Source organism: Ranitomeya imitator, chromosome 3, assembly GCF_032444005.1.
Source record: "Ranitomeya imitator isolate aRanImi1 chromosome 3, aRanImi1.pri, whole genome shotgun sequence".
Taxonomy (NCBI): Eukaryota; Metazoa; Chordata; class Amphibia; order Anura; family Dendrobatidae; genus Ranitomeya; species Ranitomeya imitator.
The window spans coordinates 235,728,149-235,751,847 of record NC_091284.1 but is presented as its reverse complement, the minus strand read 5'-3'; the positions used below and the strand labels follow the sequence as shown (position 1 = coordinate 235,751,847).

Genomic DNA, 23,699 nt, shown 5'->3' with positions numbered 1-23,699 from the left:
TTTAGAGTTCAGACCACCCCTTTTAAGTAGTTCCTGCTAAATTTAGTTATAATGTAATGTATTTCAGAATGCTTATATAATATTCATTAAGCGGCTTGGTTAAAAATGGGATAAGGTCTAAAAAAGTGTGTAGACCAACAAAGATTATTGGTACTGTACAAGTGAGGCCTGACCTGCCTGGACGATCCATTGCATCTATTGTTCACTTGTGACGCTTTTACGTCTACTGCTCACCTGTAAACTTCAAAAAAGTAAAAAAAAAAAAAAAAAAAAAAAAAAAATGGTAAAAAAGAGAAAATATAAAAGATTTTAATATGTAGTATTTTTTTTACAAAAAGTAAACAAGTTTAAACAGTTGCTACATGACTTCCAGGATACTTAAGAGAGTAATTAGCAGAAAGGTGTTAATAATCAGATACCCAAGATTTGTTGAAGAGTCTGGAACACTCAGGTACATGCTACATTATGCCAAGAAGAAAGGACTTCAGATGTGACGTCAGGGGATCTATTGTTGCTGCTCATCAACCTGTGAAGGCCATCTTCAAACAATTACAAATCCATCTTTGTACAGCAGAATGGATTTTTTTACCAACAGTCAGCGTTACACTGCAAATTTCGGCAACTAAAAATCAGCTCCATTTTTCTGAATAGAACAGTTTTTTGCAGCACGTGGTTTTCTGGAAGTTTCATTTGGACAAATAAGACCATCATAGATATTTCTGCAGCACAATCACAGCATATGAATACCTTCTTATCAATCTTCCTAGTTTTGGATGTTCCATCAACATCTTGTGTGTATGGCCTACATGTCTACAAGTATCTGTCTTGTTTATTTTCATGACCGTACAATTGTTTCCTGGAAAGCACTCTCCCGCCAGACAAAATGCGTTAGCGTTGGTTTTCAAATGTGTTTCTAAACAATTCACAAAAGTTTTGGAAAATCCTTTACACAATGAGACCAAGGTAAGGCTACTTTTGCACTAGCGTCTTACGACGCACGTCGCAATGCGTCGTTTTGCAGAAAAAACGCATCCTGCAAAGTTGCCTGCAGGATGCGTTTTTTCCACAAAGGCTTTCATTAGCGACGCATTGCCACTCGTCGCAACCGTGCAACGGTTGCGTCGTGTTGTGCCAGACCGTCTGCACAAAAAAATGTTCCATGTAATGTTTTTTTGTGCGTTGTGTCCGCCATTTTCGACCGCACATGCGCTGCCGAAGCCCCGCCCCTCCTCCCCGCAACTCACAATGGGGCAGCGGATGCATGGAAAATCTGCATCGGCTGGCCCCGTTGTGCGGCGCTTCCACAGTATGCGTCGGTACCTCGGTCCGACGCACTGCGAAGGGCCGAGCCCGACGCTAGTATGAAAGTAGCCTTACATATAAACTGTAAAGCATGATGGTGGATGGGTTAATGATTTGAACAATTAGCAGCACTTTATACCAGAATATTCTTATAACAATATTTTTTATTGTAAGGCTATCAGTTGAGTGGCTTAAGTAGGGCTGAAATTGCAAATCAATATTAGAGTTGCTAAAGAAGACAAAAATCATGGTGATGGAATGGCGGAGTCCAGGTCTCCAGAGAGCGTAGAACATGAATTAAGAATATGAGGACCAAAAAAATTCCACAAAAGCATCTTATTTATCAGTCAGGGTCGGACTGGCATACTAAGGATCCACTAGTAACATCGTTTCTGGGGGCCCATCCTATAGCTACATATTACATGAATTTTGTTCGCTAATTTCCATCCAATACATTCTCCATACTTTTGAATGGAAATATGGTTGTGTTATGTGTGCAGCCACATCTCCACTAAAACATATGGAGGATGCAGTGAGGACAAATTGGTGGATCGCTGTCTTCTTAATAAGTGAGGATGTCAGAGGTTATCATGCATATTCCTACTGCAGAAGGTGCCTTGCCTGTTTATAGTGCATCAAAAGTACTTGTGCTGTGCCAAATACTGCTCATTAAGAGAGCCTACTTCAGGATAGGGGCCCACCAGAGGATACACTTAGTCCCCTGTGGGCTGGTCCAGTCCTGATTGCTTTGGCTCATGTATGATAAATTTAGTGCATTTTTAGACTGTCTGGTCTTAGTTGGTGTACTTTGTGCCATAAATTTTCACACAAACTGTGGCACATTTTGGCTAACAGAATTCATGTTATCCCACACCACTTTTTATGAAGCCATGTTAGTATCTCATGAGACCATCACTCCGTGACAAACAAGTACCTACAAATGTCTAAGTCACACATATACTGCCTCTGTACAAATCCCTAGTTAGACCGCACATGGAGTACTGTGTCCAGTTTTGGGCACCGGTGCTCAGGAAGGATATAATGGAACTAGAGAGAGTACAAAGGAGGGCAACAAAATTAATAAAGGGGATGGGAGAACTACAATACCCAGATAGATTAGCGAAATTAGGATTATTTAGTCTAGAAAAAAGACGACTGAGGGGCGATCTAATAACCATGTATAAGTATATAAGGGGACAATACAAATATCTCGCTGAGGATCTGTTTATACCAAGGAAGGTGACGGGCACAAGGGGGCATTCTTTGCGTCTGGAGGAGAGAAGGTTTTTCCACCAACATAGAAGAGGATTCTTTACTGTTAGGGCAGTGAGAATCTGGAATTGCTTGCCTGAGGAGGTGGTGATGGCGAACTCAGTCGAGGGGTTCAAGAGAGGCCTGGATGTCTTCCTGGAGCAGAACAATATTGTATCATACAATTATTAGGTTCTGTAGAAGGACGTAGATCTGGGGATTTATTATGATGGAATATAGGCTGAACTGGATGGACAAATGTCTTTTTTCGGCCTTACTATGTTACTATGTTACACATACAAATTGTGGCAAAAGGCTGGTAAAACAGTTTTAAGCTGTATTTAACATTGTAAATCTCCCTTAGAGAATTTATTTTGCCAAGGCCTACTTCACCTGTTCTGTGTGTGAAGGATTGTGTTATACACCTGCCCCAGATCCCCCTGGCTCCATTTCCTTCTCCTGGGTCCGCTGCCCTCTGCTGTGCTCCAAGCCGGGAATGCAAATTGTCCGGAGTGGATCAATGACATCATCTCCCTAGACATATTTTAGGTCAAATTAGATAAACACTTGTGACTTTGGATTAAGACTCTAGTGATAGGTTTTGTGCGTGCCACCATCTGTGCTTTTTGTGTGTTTGTGTTTACATTTATTCCTGCCGGATTCCACTTCATCCATCCTGCTTCTAAGGTTTCTGTGTGTGCCAAGTCCTTGCTGCCCATGTGCCTTCCATCTTGCTGCATCAATGCACTGGGTCCGTGTGCCCACCTAGACCTGAGGCTTCATGGATCCACCTGAAAGGTGAGCCTAACAGATAGCCGATAACGGAGGCTGGCATGGCTATTTAAATGAGCCAGTAAGCCAGCCCCACTCACACACAGCACAGCTGATCCTTTCCTGTGTCGAAGGCAAGCTGCAATCAAACCTGTCAGGGCTCAAGACTGGAGCAAGTATCTGAAGATTGAGACGCCTTTGGTAATTGAAGCATATCAGTAAGTTGTAGAATAAACTATTTAAGTGTTTAAAGAAAATGTAAGTATTTTTACTTACCTGGAAAGCCCTTTTAAAAGTTAGACACAGGAAGAAACCTTAGACTAGCTGACCAAGTGTCTTTCAGTCTACAAGGAAAGATGGTGGGCTTATTATGTTGCAGTGAAAAAATACATAGATCTATCTAGTCTTATAAGGAGACTTCTAAAGGCATGAGGCATTTACACCGTGAGGTGTTCAGGAAGAATAATCTACATCTGACTGCATCTTTGGACGTAGTCCAGCATTCTTACGTATACACTGCATTCTAGAGCACTTAACCATAACCACTTAACCATAACCAGCTTTTGATTCTTGGTAGTCCAAGTATTAGGTAACACCAGGACATCTTGCAGCTTGTTCAGGTATATTGAGTTGTATGGCAAAACGCAGCACCGCACATTATGGTTTTATGCTTTTATGTGTAGGAAACCTCCCATAGGACATTAACTGAAGAACATGAGAAGGTGACATTGCGTACTGAGCAGGAGACATGAGCCTCTGCCAGGTGGAAATGTACCCACTTGTTTTGTCAGTCGTGAAAGACGCACCCACTTGACTTAACCTGCGTCATAGCTGCTGAGAAGGAACAGGAAGAGGAACAAAACGTTCAGGTACGATACACGCAAAACAGCACTTTTTAAAGTTCATGTCAGCTAGAGCTTAGATCAGTGATGATAGTGGACATTGGGACATTGATAGCCACATCTGTCATTAAATTGTGTTCCACTAAAATATCAACTTTGCCTGTGCCTTCTGGTGATCCAAGGCGGGAATGTAGTCGTTTTACGACATTTATCTTCACTCCAAGTATAAAAAACTGCATTTCTATTGTTGCTTATCCCAAATAAGATCTGTACATATATTGTACACTCAGAAAAAAATGGGGCTCTTTTGCTTGTATATATGTGTTAGCCCAATGCTGAGTAAAAACTAAGAATTTACATACGGAATTGATATTTAAAGGGATGTCCCATTTTTAGAAAAGAGACCCCCAAATGATTCCCGTGATGTAAAATAACAAAGGTGGACAGTAATCACCCTTCTCATCCCCACCACTGCTCCAGTGTGTGTTTTTAATTGCAGCAGTGATGATTGAAAGGTCACATCACTGCTGCAGCCAATCACTGGGCTCTCAGTATAGGCGGCACAAGATGCTGAACTACGGTAATTAATTTGCAGCAGTTTTGATGTGAACTGCCAATGTGATGTCATCACTAAAGTCAAAACACAGAGACCGGTGGGGAGTGAGGGTTAGCACTATCTGGCTTTGTTATATTTTACATTACAGGAATCATTTGGGTCCACTATTCTAAAAGTGGAAAAGCCATTTAAATAGGAGACTGTATTGGATTAGCCTGCTATTAAGTGAAAGTTGTGTGATCTTTATATCAGTTTACAAAAACAGAGATTACCATGAAGATCTAAACATTAAAGACATTCACATAATATTTCCAAGAGAGACTCTGACTCCCCACAGCATTTCCTTCCGAAAATGAATATATCTGAAAGTGCAATGTGTCCTTTTTTTTCCCTAAAATCCCAGTACAATTTGACATTGAGCTAATTCCAAGCATCTCCTAGCTCATCAGCCCTATTTTTGGAAGACAAGTACCCCATTCCTTTTAAAAGTTTGTGAGAGGAAAGTTACAGGATAAGTAATAAAAAAACAAATTGAACATTACTTATGTTTCCCTGGTGCAGCGTCAACACCTCCCCCATCTCTGTTGTTTGTCTTGCTTGTTATGTTGATAGCGCTGCATTCAATCAGTGACCTCCACACCTCTGCCCAAGTAAGCGGCACAAGCCACTGAATTCAGTGATCGACTGCAGTGCTGTCGACATGATATCAGAGCTGCAGACAAACAACAAAAACGGAGACGGTGTCTGAAAACAGACACTGGACCAGGGAAGATTAAATAATAGTCAATTTGTTGTTATTTCAACTATCACCACTTATAGAAGAAAGATTTCTGAAAAGGAAATGGCCGTTTGTTTTAGTTTTTATTGATTCATGTTCCTGAATGTGATGCTGACCAATAAGTAAATACCGCGCTCGTGCTGTATGTATTTTGTGTAAGTTTCCAACAAGTGCAATACTTCATTGTGACCCTGTCAGTCAGTAAAATCTAAGTGGTTATATAATATATAATGTAATTTTTATCTTAAGCCTTGATCTTATGGATCATGTAACTATTTGCTTATAACTTTAGCTCCCCCATGTGGAAAGAAAGTGTAGTGCAATGTAAAAAAGGAACGTATAAAATGATGTAGTCAGTCACTAACACATAACAGCACCTAGAAGACACTTTCTTCCCTAGACTTTACATGTGATTGTATTGTATAGAGTATATGTGCTGAGTGCAATGCTTTGTTCTTCTGTGTATGTGTCACGCTGTGGATTGCCATCTTGGGATATCTTAGAACTTGTCCATTTTGCTAAATCACTTTCATTGTTTGTTTCTTCAGGATTCTATGGTCTTCTGATTTATCTTTTGAAGATTTGAGAATATAATCTATTCCTGGAAGCTGGTTTCTTGTGGTGACTTAGATTTAACCATCGATGTATCTAGCACCATTTGAAATCAGTGTTTTAGGAGTATGAAACTCATCTGCTTTACTACCAGAAAACTGCATGGACATTTTCACACCAATAAGTAAGGATTATAAAAAATATCCAAAGAAATGCAGACAAATACATAAACTTTTGCCATGATTATCAAAAGTTTCAATCCAAATGCCTTGCTTAAAGGCTATGTATTCCTATTCTCATGGTAGCAGCCAACAACCCGAAGTAGTATGATGCTGGCAACAAGTACAGATGTTCACTACTTTTTATTAACATTTGTCTATTTGTAAGATGTGGGAACAAGTATTGCAGTTGCTTCCCCCAAATGAGGTTATACCTCCCCAATTTCTCTGTAGAGGAAACATGCATGTCTCCAGTGGCCTGACCGCCTTAACCCCTCAGCGTCATTACCTCCTCCCATCGACGCCTGTGTCACATGACCGCGGGTCACCGATGGGTCGGCATTACAACCAGAAGTCTCTTGGAGACCTCTATGGTTGTCACTGCTGGATTGTTATGAGCGCCGCCTGGTGCTCATCGCAAGTGAACAATTTGCTACATACAGGTGATCTGATCATCACCTGTATGTAGCAGAGCCAATTGGGTGGAGGCTCTTGAAGCATGCCAAAAGTTATTTAAAAAAAAGTTTAAAAAAAGTTCAAATCCACCCCCTTCCTCATTCAAAATAAAACTGTATAAAAAAAAATCACACATACACCTATTTGGTATCGCCGCATTCAGTTTCACCCGATCTATCAATAAAAAAAAGGATTAACCTGATCTGGCGTAATGAGAAAAAAAAGTCAAAACACCAAAATTACTGGTTTTTTTGCCGCTGTGACATTGCATTAAAATGCAATAACGGGCAATCAGAAGATTGTATTTGCACCAAAATGGTATCATTAAAAACGCCAGCTCGGCACGCAAAAAATAAGCCCAACCAAACCGAGATCACAAAAAATGGAGATGCTACGGGTATCTGGACATTGGCACAATTTTTTTTTTAACAAAGTTTGGAATCTTTTTTCACCAATTGAATAAAACAGAAACTAGACATCTTTGGTGTTTATGAACTCGTAATGACCTGGAGAATCATAACGGCAGGTCTTTTTTCACATTTAGTGAACCCAGTAAAAAAGCCAAACAAAACAAGTGCGGGATTGCACTTTTTTTTGCAATTTCACTGCACATGGAATTTTTTCACGGTTTCGAGTACACGACATGGTAAATCTAATGTACATCTCATCCCACCAAAAAAAACAACCCTCACATGGCCATATTAACCAAAAAATAAAAAAGTTATGGTCGTGGGAAGAATGGGAGCAAAAAATGGAAGCACAAAAGGAAATACCCCTGGTCCTTAAGGCGTTAAATAGAGTATATAAGCAGGTTGTTGTTTTTAATCTGAGAACATCATGATGTAGGTACAGAAACCCTGATTTCAGTGATGTGTGATTTATTAGACTTCTGGTAATTTAAATAAAATCAGTGTTTTATCAGCAGGAGATTATCCCCGCAGGACTAGTTGTCTCCTGCCATGTAGGCTTTCAGAGTTATACTGAGCTTAGCATTCAGAGACCAGTTATATCTGCATCCGATAAAACTGTTATTTTATCAAAACTACACCAAACAGCCCAGTAAGTGATACATCACTGGAATCATGGTCTACAGTGGGTACGGGAAGTATTGATACCCCTTTAAATTTTTCACTCTTTGTTTCATCGCAGCCATTTGGTAAATTCAAAAAAGTTCATTTTTTCTCATTAATGTACACTCTGCACCCCATCTTGACTGAAAAAAAAAAACAGAAATTAGTAATTTTTGCAAATTTATTAAAAAAGAAACGCTAAAATATCACATGGTCATAAGTATTCAGACCATTTGCTCAGTATTGCGTAGAAGCACCCTTTTGAGCTAGTACAGCCATGAGTCTTCTTGGGAATGATGCAACAAGTTTTTCACTCCTGGATCTGGGGATCCTCTGCCATTCTTCCTTGCAGATCCTCTCCAGTTCCGTCAGGTTGGCTGGTGAACGTTGGTGGACAGCCATTTTCTGGTCTCTCCAGATATGCTCAATTGGGTATAGGTCAGGGCTCTGGCTGGGCCAGTCAAAAATGGTCACAGAGTTGTTCTGAAGCCACTCCTTTGTTATTTTAGCTGTGTGCTTAGGGTCATTGTCTTGTTGGAAGGTGAACCTTCGGCCATGTCTGAGGTTCAGAGCACTCTGGAAGAGGTTTCCATCCAGGATATCTCTTTACTTTGCCGCATTCATGTTTTCTGCAATGACAACCAGTCATCCTGTCCCTGCAGCTGAAAAACACCTCCATAGCATGATGCTGCCACCACCATGCTACACTGTTAGGATTGTATTGGGCAGATGATGAGCAGTGCCTGGTTTTCTCCATACATACCGTTTAGAATTATCATCAAAAAGGTATATCTTCATCTCATCAGACCAAAGAATCTTATTTCTCATAGTCTGGGAGTCCTTCATGTGTTTTATAGCAAACTGTATGTGGGCTTTCATATGTCTTGCACTGAGAAAAGGCTTCCGTCAGGCCACTCTGCCATAAAGGCCCGACTGATGGAGGGCTGCAGTGATAGTTGACTTTGTGGAACTTTCTACCATCTCCCTACTGCATCTCTGGAGCTCTGCCACAGTGATCAGTCACTCGATTCTCATCCGCTGCTCATGTCTGGAGCTCAGCCACAGTGATCTTGGGGTTCTTCTTTACCTCTGTCACCAAGGCTCCTCTCCCACGATTGTTCAGTTTGGCTGGACGGCCAGGTCTAGGAAGACTTCTGGTGGTCCCAAACTTCTTCCATTGAAGGATTATGGAGGCCACTGTCCTCTTAGGAACCTTGAGTTCTGCAGAAATTATTTTGTAACCTTGGTCAGATATGTGTATCTTGCCACAATTCTGTCTCTGAGCACCTTGGCCAGTTCCTTTGACCTCATGATTCTCATTTGCTCTGACGTGAGCTGTGAGGTTTTATGTAGACATGTTTGTGCCTTTACAAATCAGGTCCTATCAGTTTAATTAAACACAGCTGGACTCTAATGAAGGAGTAGAACCATCTCAAGGAGGATCACAAGGAAGTGTCTGAGCAAACGGTCTGAATACTTATGACCATGTGATGTTTCAGTTTTTCTTTTTTATTAAATTTGCAAAAATTACTACATTTCTGTTTTTTTCAGTCAAGATGGGGAGCAGAGTGGACATTAATGAGAAAAAAAATGAACTTTTTTTAAATGGCTGCAATGAAACAGAGTGAATAATTTAAAGGGGTCATGTTGCTCTCAGACCCTTAAAGAAATACACCCAACAAAAATGTTATCCTCTAAACGTTGTAAATGCATGTACAATGTATTCTAAGCGTGCTGAAACACTTACCGAACGTCCGTTGTCTTCCATTGTTTCTAGCACCACTCTTGTCCTCTTCAGAGTCTCATGACTTCACTTTTGATTAGCCAATCACAAAGGTGATTATGTGTGAAAAAGAAGTCGCTACATGTAAGTCTGCAGAGCTTTGTCCTCACCTGATATGCTTACACTTTAAGAGTGACTTCTAGTCTACACCTAAACCCCTGTGTTATCAGGCGAATCGGAGATGAAGTCACGACACTCATCCGAGAACCGGAGCGGTGCTGGAAACCAAGGAAGATGATGATCAGAACGAGGCTCCATTGACTTACATTATAAAAGCGACGGGTAACACAAACTCTTATGTGAAGTTTTGTGACTTAGAAGAGGACCGGAGCAGCACTTGAATCTGAGGAAGATGGAGATTGGTAGGTATTTAATTACAACTCGCTACATTACATACATATTTAATAAGGTTTAGAGAATAACATTTTTTGGGGGGAGTGCTTTTTTATTTCATTTAACTTGGCTCAGTACAGTTCCTCTTTGTTTAGTAATGTCAGATGTCCAGCATCTTTTATCTACGTCCCAGCAGTACTTTAAAGGTTTTTTTCAGGGTCTAGACAAAAATGATTGTAGCAGTCACTCAATTCTCATCCGCTTCTCTTGAAGATCTTTTGAGAGATGTGAAGAAGAATCCAGTTGGCATGTGACCACCCACTTGTACTTGGAATCATGGCATTGTGCGCATTGCACACTATCACGATCCGGCAATTTGCAGTCACATAGATTGCCTGGGAAAACCCATTCAAGGTCTGCACTAGAAGCATCGAGCTGACCCTGCAGACTCCTAGATTTATCAATTTCTGCTGTCCCCAGCGTGACTCTGCTGGTGGGGCCCAGTTGTTGTTTCTTCCCCAGCAATCATAGTATCTAAGGCGAGGCTACCTCAATGCCATATTGAAAAAAAAAAAGTGTGATTACTGATTAAGCGCTGAAGACCTACCAGAGACCTGTATAATAGAGTTGGCAGATGAGACAGGCTAAATATCAGAGCTCTCTGCTAGCTTGAGGACTTCTTTGGGTAGGTAGAGGGGTCACGTGTCTCTAAAAGTCCTGTCTGCTCCAGGAAAATAACAGGAAAATGACAGCATACTATTTATATACTGACAATGCAGAACTTTGTGTTTAGTGTAGAATACCTTATGCTAGTATGATAGTCACATTCCTTGCTATGCTACCTCTTAGTGGTTAAACTGTATTATTAGATAAAATAGTGTTATGAGGTTGCATGGGAAGAAGCTACTGGAGTGAGAGAGAAATGCTAAAAAAAAAAACACACCGATACCATTCTTTTGCTTTCTAGAATGTGTTATCTTACCCCAGTGTTAGATTCACAGCTACCTTTCGCTGTACTAATATATAATGTCTTCATGCTACTTCTATTTCTGAGGATGTGCTACAGATAGAGCAATAGGATCTCCTCTGTCCTTTATGGGGTCCATCGTGACAGCTAGTCTCCACCCACTTACTCAAAGAAAACTGACAGCTAGAGATGGAGAATGCAAAGGCTGAAAAATGTAAGATTCAAGTCAATGGATACATATGGTGCTATTCCTCATGTACACACATGACAGTTTACTCAAGTCCGGTGAAATACCAGGTACATATTAATGTTTCCATGTGAAAAGTTACATGCGGATTAGTTGCTTTTAAAATGCCTCAGAAATTTTGGATACAGGCCACTTAGCAGTAAATGAATAGTTATCATCTGACCACCCCAAAACGGTAATAAGGGGGATGAAGAGCTTTTCCCCTTAAGTTACAAAGTTATATCACTAGGTAATTCTAAGTCTGTACAAAATACTGCTTTTATATAACATTTATCACAATTTAAGTGGGGAATCTTCATTTAAAAGTAAAGTTTTCCATTTAACAAGACTTTAAAATGCATATCCATCCTCAGTTTAAAATTTAAGAAAAAAAGACACACCAAGTATACATTTGGGCCCAAAAGTATTTGGACAGTGACAAATTTTTCATAAATTAGTCTTCGTACCCCAGTACAATCAATTTAAAACACGATTTGATTGAGATGTCTACTTTCTGCTTTAATTCAAGGTGTTTTACAAAAATATATCATTAAAGGGGTTATCCTGGGCTATGTACGTTTTTTACTAAGGACCTAAAAGATAACATGAAAGTAGTTGCTATCTATCTGCCTGTTGAGCCTGGTGCAGATCTCTAGCAACAGAGAGCGGTCACAGACTGCTCCTGCTGGCGATTTAGCAGCTTTCTGTGACGTCAAGTCTCTTCAGCTTTGCTCTGTTGATGGGGCGTGACTGCCGACGTCATGCTGATTGACAGCCGCCTCCTCGCTACCTAACTACGGGGATCCAGTTGTCGATCAATCAGCATGACCTCAGTCATCACACCCTGTCAATAAAGGAGCCCAAAAGAAGAAGAGCTGCTTTGTTGATGTGGAGTAGCTAAATCACCGGCAGGAGCGCTCAGTGATTGGTCTTGAGCCTGCATCAGGTAGAGCAGACAAGTATAACAAAACAATTAGACAGCAGAAATTTTGGAGTGGTCAAATCGACAATTTATTTAATTTCTAAAAATTAGAAATGGCCTTGAGAAAAATAATTGTCTGCTTGATTTGTCAGAAAAAGAATTCAATACTCTGTATGGGTGGAGGTATCACCTCTATAAGCATTGATTCTGTGTATCCCTCTGAGAGTCTGTATAAAATAGAGCTGTAATGGCTGTTCATCTTGTTGAGATGAAATAATTATGATAAAAAAGATTCAGGGACACATATCTAAAGGGCTTATATAGAATGTATAATTTTATTTTTGCTGATTATATATTTGATTCCAAATATAAATCCTCATTTATTGCTTTTAAGACTGTAGAGTGCAAAATATTATGACTGAACAGAAAAGGTATCTTCTATCACGTTTCTTTTTTTTTGCCAGCGTTTTCAGACCAGTACTCCCTTACACTGAATGACCGATCTCTTTTGGTGTTTAGAGGCTGAAGTTGTAATCTAGCACCATTTGAAATCGGTTATGACAGAGGGCAAAAAGCATCTACTTGAAAAATCCGAATGTACTCATCATTTCAGAAGAATTTTAACTGAATGTCTTGCATTTTGTTATTTCTACATGTAATCTGGACCTCAAAACACTCAATAAATTGAATGAATCCTGTATTGCAAGTGTTAATTCTTATCAAAAGCCAATGAAACATGGTTTGAATTTTACATATATATTATGTTTTTTAGTTTGTTATTAGTTTTGTTTTGTTATAGTCTCATATAGGAATACTCTGAAATATGCTATTTTGGAATATATTGTAGACCTATTTATGTTGACACTTTTAAAATTACACTGAAAAATTAAACTTTTACACCAGATTGTAACTATGCTTTAGAATTCATCCTGCCAAAGACAAAAATACAAGCTAGTGTAAAAATCTAGAAATAAATGGAGTGGCCAGTAAAGATGACGGCCCCCAAAAATTAATGTAACCCTTTTTTCTTCCATGACATACTATTACATGAACAGGTAATAGTCAAACCAATCTAATCAGTTTTTATGAAGAGGTAAGCTATAGGCTGGACCACGGTGAGTCATTGGACGTGGTATATCTCGATTTTTCCAAAGCGTTTGATACCGTGCCGCACAAGAGGTTGGTACACAAAATGAGAATGCTTGGTCTGGGGGAAAATGTGTGTAAATGGGTTAGTAACTGGCTTAGTGATAGAAAGCAGAGGGTGGTTATAAATGGTATAGTCTCTAACTGGGTCGCTGTGACCAGTGGGGTACCGCAGGGGTCGGTATTGGGACCTGTTCTCTTCAACATATTCATTAATGATCTGGTAGAAGGTTTACACAGTAAAATATCGATATTTGCAGATGATACAAAACTATGTAAAGCAGTTAATACAAGAGAAGATAGTATTCTGCTACAGATGGATCTGGATAAGTTGGAAACTTGGGCTGAAAGGTGGCAGATGAGGTTTAACAATGATAAATGTAAGGTTATACACATGGGAAGAAGGAATCAATATCACCAATATCACCATTACACACTGAATGGGAAACCACTGGGTAAATCTGACAGGGAGATTACGACGATACACGCTGATCTGACGACCAAATAAAGTTCTGGCCTTCTAGCTCCGACCAGCGATATCACAGCAGGATCCAGATCGCTGGTTCGTGTCAAACACAACGAGATCGCTATCCAGGACGCTGCAACGTCACGGATCGTTGTCGTTCTCGTGGTAAAGTTGCTAAGTGTGAAGGTACCTTAAGACCCCCACTGATCACAAGGGCTGGTTTGAAAGAAGTGAGCTCAATCATGCACATATCCGCTCCATTTATTCTTAATGGAAATGCTGATGACCAGTTGAACGCTGAGCTAGGCAATTTTTGATGGTCCCACACAGAATAAATGGAGCAGAGGTGCACATGATTGACCAACTCGTCAGTCACACGAGGTAGTACAGTGCCCCAGTTCATGGGATCAATGAGTGTCCCAGCAGTTGCACCCCTAACGATTGGGAAGTTATCCCCTTTCCCATTACACACTGAACGGGAAACCACTGGGTAAATCTGACAGGGAGGACTTGGGGATCCTAGTTAATGATAAACTTACCTGGAGCAGCCAGTGCCAGGCAGCAGCTGCCAAGGCAAACAGGATCATGGGGTGCATTAAAAGAGGTCTGGATACACATGATGAGAGCATTATACTGCCTCTGTACAAATCCCTAGTTAGACCGCACATGGAGTACTGTGTCCAGTTTTGGGCACCAGTGCTCAGGAAGGATATAATGGAACTAGAGAGAGTACAAAGGAGGGCAACAAAATTAATAAAGGGGATGGGAGAACTACAATACCCAGATAGATTAGCGAAATTAGGATTATTTACTCTAGAAAAAAGACGACTGAGGGGCGATCTAATAACCATGTATAAGTATATGAGGGGACAATACAGATATCTCGCTGAGGATCTGTTTATACCAAGGAAGGTGACGGGCACAAGGGGGCATTCTCTGCGTCTGGAGGAGAGAAGGTTTTTCCACCAACATAGAAGAGGATTCTTTACTGTTAGGGCAGTGAGAATCTGGAATTGCTTGCCTGAGGAGGTGGTGATGGCGAACTCAGTCGAGAGGTTAAAGCGAGGCCTGGATGTCTTCCTGGAGCAGAACAATATTGTATCATACAATTATTAGGTTCTGTAGAAGGACGTAGATCTGGGGATTTATTATGATGGAATATAGGCTGAACTGGATGGACAAATGTCTTTTTTCGGCCTTACTATGTTACTATGTTACTAGGTTATTAAACTTGGGTTTACCCAATTTGGAAATATGAAAGCTTGGGACCCAATTTGGAAATATGAAAGCTTGGGACGGATCTTATTACAATGTACATATATACTAATGAACAGTACACATCTTTCTAATGATCTCTTTACACCTGGTCCAATGACAAAAGGAGCATCATCTATGTCTAGAGGACAAAAAGTTAATCATGATCACAGACGGCCAATCTTTACTGTAAGAGCAGTGACACTATGGACCTCTTGGCCACTTACATGTTGTACTGGTTGATTCACTACAAAAGTTCAATAAGGGCCTGGATGGCTTTTTTGAAAAATATAATATTACAAGGTTATGGGAACTAGACTCTGTTATGGGATGTTGCTTCAGGACTCGTCTGATTGCCGTATGTGGAGTCTGGAAGGACTTTGCTCCCTAATATGGAGCAATTCGCATCTACCTCATGGTATTTTTGCCTTTCTCCAGATCAAGCATATTAGGTCATAGATTAAAGTCGGTGGACTTACAGTACAGTATGTCTACTTTCAACCTTAAACACAATGAAACATAGTAAAATCTAAAACTGTATGAATTTTGTATCATCCTTAACCCCTTTCTGTCATTTGACATACTATTCCGTCCATGTGGGGTGGGCCCTACTTCCCAAGGACGGAATAGTACGTCCAGCGCGATCAGCCGCACTCACGGGGGGAGCGCGGCCGATCGCGGCCGGGTGTCAGTTGACTATCGCAGCTGACATCCGGCGCTATGTGCCAGGAGCGGTCACGGACCGCCCCTGGCACATTAACCCCCAGCACACTGCGATCAAACATGATCACAGTGTTATGGCGGTATAGGTAAGCATCACGCAGGGAGGGGGCTCCTTGCGTGCTTCCCTGAGACCCCTGGAGCAACGTGATGTGATCGCGTTGCTGCGAGGGTCTCTTACTTCCTCCCTGCAGCAGGTCCGGATCCAAAATGGCTGCGGGGCTGCATCCGGGTCCTGTAGGGAGGTGGCTTCACAGCTCCTGCTCAGAGCTAAAAAAAAATAAAAAATAAAAGTACACATATTTAGTATCGCTGCGTCCGTAACGACCTGACCTATAAAACTAACCCACTAGTTAACCCCTTCAGTGAACACCGTAAAAAAAGGCAAAAAACAGCGCTTTATTATCATACCGCCGAACAAAAAGTGGAATAACACTCGATCAAAAAGATGGATATAAATAACCATGGTACGGCTGAAAACGTCATCTTGTCCCACAAAAAACGAGCCCACTATACAGCATAATCAGCTAAAAAATAAAAAAGTTATAGTCCTCAGAATAAAGCAATGCAAAAGTAATTATTTTTTCTACAAAATAGTTTTTATTGTATAAAAACGCCAAGACATAAAAAATTAAATAAATGAGGTATTGCTGTAATTGTACTGACCCGAAGAATAAAACTGCTTTATCCATTTTACCAAACCCCCCCACCTCCCCCCCCAATAGAAGTTCATGAATAGCTGGTTTTTGGTCATTCTGCCTCACAAAAATCAGAAGAAAAAGCGATCAAAAAATGTCACGTGCCCAAAAATGATACCAATAAAAACGTCAACTCGTCCTGCAAAAAACAAGACCTCACATGACTCTGTGGACAAAAATATTGAAAAATTATAGCTCTCAAAATGTGGTAACGCAAAAAATATTTTTTGCAATAAAAAGCGTCTTTTTTAGTGTGTGATGGCTGCCAATCATAAAAATCCGCTAGAAAACCCGCTATAAATAGTAGATCAAACCCCCCTTCATCAACCCCTTAGTTAGGGAAAAAATTTAAAAATGTATTTCCATTTTCCATTTAGGGTTGGGGCTAGGGTTGGGGCTAAAGTTAGGTTTAGGGTTAGAGATAAAGTTAGGGTTTGGGTTGGGGCTAAAGTTAGGGTTAGGATTACATTTACGGTTGGGAATAGGGTTGGGATTAGGGTTCGGGGTGTGTCAGGGTTAGGGGTGTAGTTAGGGTTACCGTTGAGATTAGGGTTAGGGGTGTGTTTGGATTAGGGTTTCAGTTAGAATTGGGGGGTTTCCACTGTTTAGGCACATCAGGGGCTCTCCAAACACGACATGGCGTCCGATCTCAATTGCAGCCAATTCTGCGTTGAAAAAGCAAAACAGTGCTCCTTCCCTTCCGAGCTCTCCCGTGCTCCCAAACAGGGGTTTACCCCAACATATGGGGTATCAGCGTACTCTGAACAAATTGGAAAACAATTTCAACTGTTACCCTTGGAAAAATACAAAACTGGGGGCTAAAAAATAATTTTTGTGGGAAAAAAAAGGATTTTTTTATTTTCACGGCTCTGCGTTAGAAACTGTAGTGAAACACTTGGGGGTTCAAAGTTCTCACAAAACATCTAGATAAGTTCCTTGGGGGGTCTAGTTTCCAATATGGGGTCACTTGTGGGGGGTTTCTACTGTTTAGGTACAATAGGGGCTCTGCAAACGCAATGTGACACCTGCAGACCATTCCATCTAAGTCTGCATTCCAAATGGCGCTCCTCCCCTTCCGAGCTCTCCCATGCGCCCAAACAGTGGTCCCCCCCCCCACATATAGGGCATCAGCGTACTCGGGACAAATTGGTCAACAACTTTTGGGGTCCAATTTCTCCTGTTACCCTTGGGAAAATACAAAACTGGGGGCTAAAAAATAATTTTTGTGGGAAAAAAAAGGATTTTTTATTTTCACGGCTCTGCGTTATAAACTGTAGTGAAACACTTGAGGGTTCAAAGCTCTCACAACACATCTAGATGAGTTCCTTAGGGGGTCTACTTTCCAAAATGGTGTCACTTGAGGGGGATTTCAATGTTTAGGCACATCAGTGGCTCTCCAAACGCAACATGGCGTCCCATCTCAATTCCAGTCAATTTTGCATTGAAAAGTCAAATGGCGCTCCTTCCCTTCCGAGCTCTGCCAAGCACCCAGTGGTCTTCTCTTACCCTTGGAAAAATAAAAAATTGGGGGCGAAAAGATCATTTTTGTGAAAAAATATGATTTTTTATTTTTACGGCTCTGCATGATAAACTTCTGTGAATCACTTAATGGGTCAAAGTGCTCACCACACATCTAGATAAGTTCCTTAGGGGGTATACTTTCCAAAATGGTGTCACTTGTGGTGGGTTTCAATGTTTAGGCACATCAGGGGCTCTCCAAACTCAACATGGCGTCCCATCTCAATTCCAGTCAATTTTGCATTGAAAAGTCAAATGGCGCTCCTTCGCTTCCTAGCTCTGCCATGCGCCCAAACAATGGTTTACCCCCACATATGGGGTATCAGCATACTCGGGACAAATTGCACAACAACTTTTGGGGTCCATTTTCTTCTGTTACCCTTGGTAAAATAAAACAAATTGGAGCTGAAGTAAGTTTTTTGTGAAAAAAAGTTAAATGTTCATTTTTATTTAAACATTCCAAAAATTCCTGTGAAACACCTGAAGGGTTAATAAACTTCTTGAATGTGGTTTTGAGCACCTTGAGGGGTGCAGTCTTTAGAATGGTGTCACGCTTGGTTATTTTCTATCATATAGCGCCCTCAAAATGATTTCAAATGAGATGTGGTCCCTAAAAAATGGTGTTGTTAAAATGAGAAATTGCTGGTCAACTTTTAACCCTTATAACTCCCTGACAAAAAAACATTTTGGTTCCAAAATTGTGCTGAGGTAAAGTAGACATGTGGGAAATGTTACTTATTAAGTATTTAGTGTGACATCTCTGTGATTTAATTGCATAAAAATTCAAAGTTGGAAAATTGCGAAATTTTCAAAATTTTCGCCAAATTTCTGTTTTTTTTCACAAATAAGCGCAGCTAATATCAAATTTTTTTTACCACTATCATGAAGTACAATATGTTACGAGAAAACATTGTCAGAATCACCGGGATCCGTTGAAGCGTTCCAGAGTTATAACCTCATAAAGGGACAGTGGTCAGAATTGTAAAAATTGTCCCTGTCATTAACGTGCAAACCACACTTGGGGGTAAAGGGGTTAATCATACTGACTCAGAATAAAGTTAATATGTCACTTATACCACAACTAGGGAAACATTTTAGTTTTCACTTTTGTCATCAGCTGTACATAAATTTCTGAAATACACTTTTGGGGTCAAAATGATCAGTACACCACTTAAAAAATGTTTGAAGGGGTGTAATTCCAAAATAGGGTCACATTTAGTAGGTTTAATTTATTTATTCAACATAGAGCCTCAGCAATTGTCGGCCAGCACATTGTAAATAACACCATAAGCATTTGAGGTTAGGCTTCAAATGCCTACTGCTTTTTCATACTTAAGCCTTTCAATATTTACAACCCAACCATTAGAGCCGCACGTAAGGAATTTGTAAACAATTGGCAAAGGCAGCATAATAATTGAAGACCGTTTTTTATTACAGAAGCTGGGCACAACCTATTGGATAATAAAATGGCATTTCCTTGGTGAGATTTCAATTTTCAGTTTGCAAAATCAATTCCATAGTACTTTCTGGAAAACTGCAGTCAAAATTCTCACTTCACAACTTGATAAATGCTTTGTCTTATTTAGTTTCTGATATGTGTACTGGTTCGCCAGTGGCTCAGCAAATGCGTTGAGGCGATCAAAATCAATTCTGGAAAAATTTGTGCTCCAAAAGCCAAACGGTGCTGTTTCCTTTCTGAGCTCTTTCATGTGTTAATGTATCACCCACCACCTGGCATGTTTTTTGTGTTTTTGCATCTTAAGACCTCAGCAATCTTATGGCCAGAAAAAATAATGAAAAGAACAGTGTTCACGCACACTATAGATGCACAAGGGATTTATAAAAACTATATAAACAGTGAGCATTGAGTTGCATTTTTCCTTGTTTGCTTGATGTGTTAGGGTATGTGCACGCAGAGTTTGGTTAAAAACAATACATTTTTTATTGGAAACTGCTTCAGGAGACTCTCCTTTTGTGGAGTTTTTCATTTTCTGAAGAATTTGCTGAAGTTTCTCAAGTGCTTTTGCATATTTTTTTATCATGAAGGATTTTTTCTGCAGCCTTTTGAGTTACCTGTATTGGACCATTTTTTATCAAGAGATACTTAACAGAAGTGACGTGCATTTCTTTTCTCTCATTAGGCGTTTTCCAAAATCGGAATAAAAATGTCTAGAAGACTGAGTGTATGAACAGAAAGTTGTTTTGTAATCTAAATTAATAGGAAGAGTCTATCAAGTGGTTTTTGGGCAATTTTTCAGGTTTTCGAACAGACCAGATGCAGAAAACTCCTCTAAGGCTGCCGTCACACTAGCAGTATTTGGTCAGTATTTTACATCAGTATTCCTCGGCCAAAACCAGGAGTGGGTGATAAATGCAGAAGTGGTGCATATATTTCTATTATACTTTCCCTCTGTTGTTCCACTCCTGGTTTTGCCTCAGGAATACTGATGTAAAATACTGACCAAATACTGCTAGTGTGACGGCAGCCTAAAACTACTGGTGCATATACCCTTGTAGATAAAAATCAATAAACATTGAAAATCTGAAAAAAAGGGTTACATTCAAGTGCATATTGCGACAAAGGGTTATTCCCTCATTCACATTTTTTATTAATCACAGTAAATGCATACTTATTGTTAATATACAGATTGAACCCAACATAGTTTTTTTTTTCTTGTATCCTTGCTTATTTCTCTATGCATCCAGCGTTGGATAGCTGAAAAGGTGGTCCTATTCTTTTATTGCTAAAACTACATTTCCCAGAAACATCTTCTACCCAATGTTGCAGACTTCATCTCCTGTGTGCTCCTGATTAACCCCACTTGTCTGAGTTATCATCAGCAAATCTAAGTCTGGAATTCACCTTAGGCTTCTGTGCACTCTGTTACTAAGGAGACCAGAGAAACAAGAAAACAATCTGACATTCGAAGTAATAGTATACAAAAACTTTAGGCCGGGATCACACACAGCGAGATACGGCCGAGTCTCGCAGGTTAAAATCAAGCTCTGGCAGCGGCACTCCAGAGCGGAGCATGCAGCCGCATAGCAATACTTGGAGTTGCACGCTCTGCTCCGGAGTGCCGGTGCCAGAGGTTGTTTTTAACCTGCGAGACTCGGCCGTATCTCGCTGTAGTGTGACTCCGGCCTTATTCAGAGAAACAGATACAAGGAAAAAGAGGGAAGGAGTAAAAATGCAGAAAATTGCCGCACGAATCCGGTATATGACACTAAAGTCAACTCAAAAAATATTTAGAATTGAGAGTCCTCAGTCCTCAAAATAAAGTCAACTCAAGCATTACATCAATGTAGGTATAATAGTCTACTTATACATTGTAATTATAAAACCAAAAACACATGGGCCACCTGCATAGCGAACAAGTCTGTAGGAACCTGTTGACACCACCAAAGAACTTGAAAACACAAAAGCGCACAGAGAGGTCAAAAATACTCTGTTGTAAAAAAGTCACAGTAAATAAGCAAGTGCTAGTCAAAAAATGAAAAAATACAGGGTATTTAGTTAATACATTTTTTTGCAAAAAAAAGTATGTTAAGCTGCTCCACCAATCGCCAAGGTATACCCATAATAGAGCAGTCCTGTCTAATGTATATATTTTTTTACCTCTCTGCGCTTTTGTGTTTTCAAGTTCTTTGGTGGTGTGAACAGGTTCCTACAGACTTGTTCGCTATGCAGGTGGCCCATGTGTTTTTGGTTTTATAATTGTTCTCTTGTTTCTACAAGACTGGGGAGTTCACCACTCCTCTGTGGGTCATTTGCATTGTAGCTGTTCCATCTCGCATGTTCAACGTGGATATTTTCTCTCTGAGCCCTGTTCATACAGGTACTATACGGATGATCAGGTTTTTAAATACATCAGATAGGGATTATATACATTAGACAGGACTGCTCTATTATGGGTATACCTTGGCGATTGGTGGAGCAGCTTAACATACTTTTTTTTGCAAAAAAACGTATTAACTAAATACCCTGTATTTTTTCATTTTTTGACTAGCACTTGCTTATTTACTGTGACTTTTTTACCACAGAGTATTTTTTGACCTCTCTGTGCGCTTTTGTGTTTTCTTATACATTGTAATTGCAACATCCCACATGGCCTTTATCGGTGTCTGTATCGCCTGATCAGAGGTACACCAATTTAGAAATTAAAAGTTTGTAAGGAAAATAACTTACCTCAATGAGTGTAGCCAATTGGGGCAGTGAGATCCATGAGTGGATGTGCGCTCACCCCAATGCGTGTTTTGGCGGAGCCTTCATCTGTTCCTGTAATTTACAACGCCTGACCAATTTTATCTTCTGTCATTTTAATCAGTTTAAAACAAAAATGGAGACAAGCGCATATAGGGTAATAATGTATTTTAAAAGTGAAAGGGGGTGGTGAGGGCGTTGCTCTCCTTTATTGGATTGTGTATGTCACAACTTCAATAAATGAACATAGATTATTCAGCTGCTGCAGTCATGTCTTCAGATTAAAGAGGATTTTTTTATGCCTGTTGATTGAAGAGATAGGCATTCTAGTAGACTGCACTGCTTTTAACTAGTTCCATGTGTACCAATACTTCAAGCACCTTTTATTACGGCGTTTCAGGCTTATGCCAAACCCGTTCTCAAAACTGAACAACATAAATTTATGTACCGTAGTTCAATTTTGAGAAATGGTGCAGTACAACTTACAAACTTAAATGTATTTTATTGGGATTTTATGTGATATACAGGTGCTTCTGTCAAAATTAGAATATCATCAAAAAGTTAATTTATTTCAGTTCTTCAATGCAAAAAGTGAAACTCCTATATTATATAGATTCATTACAAACAGGGTGATCTATTTCAAGTGTTTAGTTCTGTTAATGTTGATGATTATGGCTTACAGCCAATGAAAACCCCAAAGTCATTATCTTAGTAAATTAGAATACTTTATAACTCCATCTTGAAAAATGATTTTAAAATCTGAAATGTTCGCCGACTGAAATGTATAGTATGTTAAGTAAATGCACTCATTACTTGGCCGGAGCTCTTTGTACATCAGTTACTGCATCAGTGAAGCGTGGCATAGAGGCAATCAGGCTGTGGCTCTGCTGAGGTGTTATGGAAGCCCAGGTTGCTTTGATAGCATCCTTCAGCTCGTCTGCATTGTTGGGTCTGGTGCCTCATCTTCCTTTTGACATTACCCCATTGAGTCATGACTCCCCAAACCATTACTGATTGTGGAAACTTCACAATAGACCTCAATCAGCTTGCATTGTGCGCCTCTCCATGCTTCCTCCAGACTCTGGGACCTTGATTTCCAAATGAAATGCAAAATTTACTTTAATCTGAAAACAACACCTTGGACCATTGAGCTACAGTCCAGTTCTTTTTCTCCTTGGCCCAGATAAGACGCTTCTGGCGTTGTCTATTGGTCATGAGTGGCTTGACACAAGGAATGCGACACTTGTAGCCTATGTCCTGTATAGGTCTGTGTGTGGTGACTCTTGAAGCAATGACTCCAGCAGCAGTCTTCTCCTTGTGAATCTCCACCACATTTTTGAATGGCCTTCTCTTAACAATCCTTTCAAGGCTGTGGCTATCCCGGTTGCTTGTGCACCTTTTTATACCACACTTCCTTCCACTCAACTTTCCATTAATATGCTTGGATGCTGCACTGTGTGAACAGCCAGCTTCTTTAGCAATGACCTTTCGTGGCTTACCCTCCTTGTGGAGTGTGTCAATGACTGCCTTCTGGACTCCTGTCAAGTCAGCTGTCTTCCCCATAATTGTGGAACCTTTAGCAGGTGTTTTTTTCTGTAAATTATTCTAATTTAGTGAGATAATGACATTTGGGTTGCCATTGGCTGTAAGCCATAATCATCAACAG

General features: G+C 40.2%; 1 long non-coding RNA gene across 1 annotated transcript; it reads left to right on the top strand.

The window, feature by feature from the left end:
• Window positions 1-2,964: 2,964 nt before the first annotated feature.
• LOC138669639 (uncharacterized) lies at window positions 2,965-6,107 on the top strand. Its single transcript, XR_011319208.1, has 3 exons — window positions 2,965-3,542; window positions 4,008-4,193; window positions 6,049-6,107. It is a non-coding gene; the product is annotated as an uncharacterized lncRNA (long non-coding RNA).
• The last annotated feature ends 17,592 nt before the right edge of the window (window positions 6,108-23,699 follow it).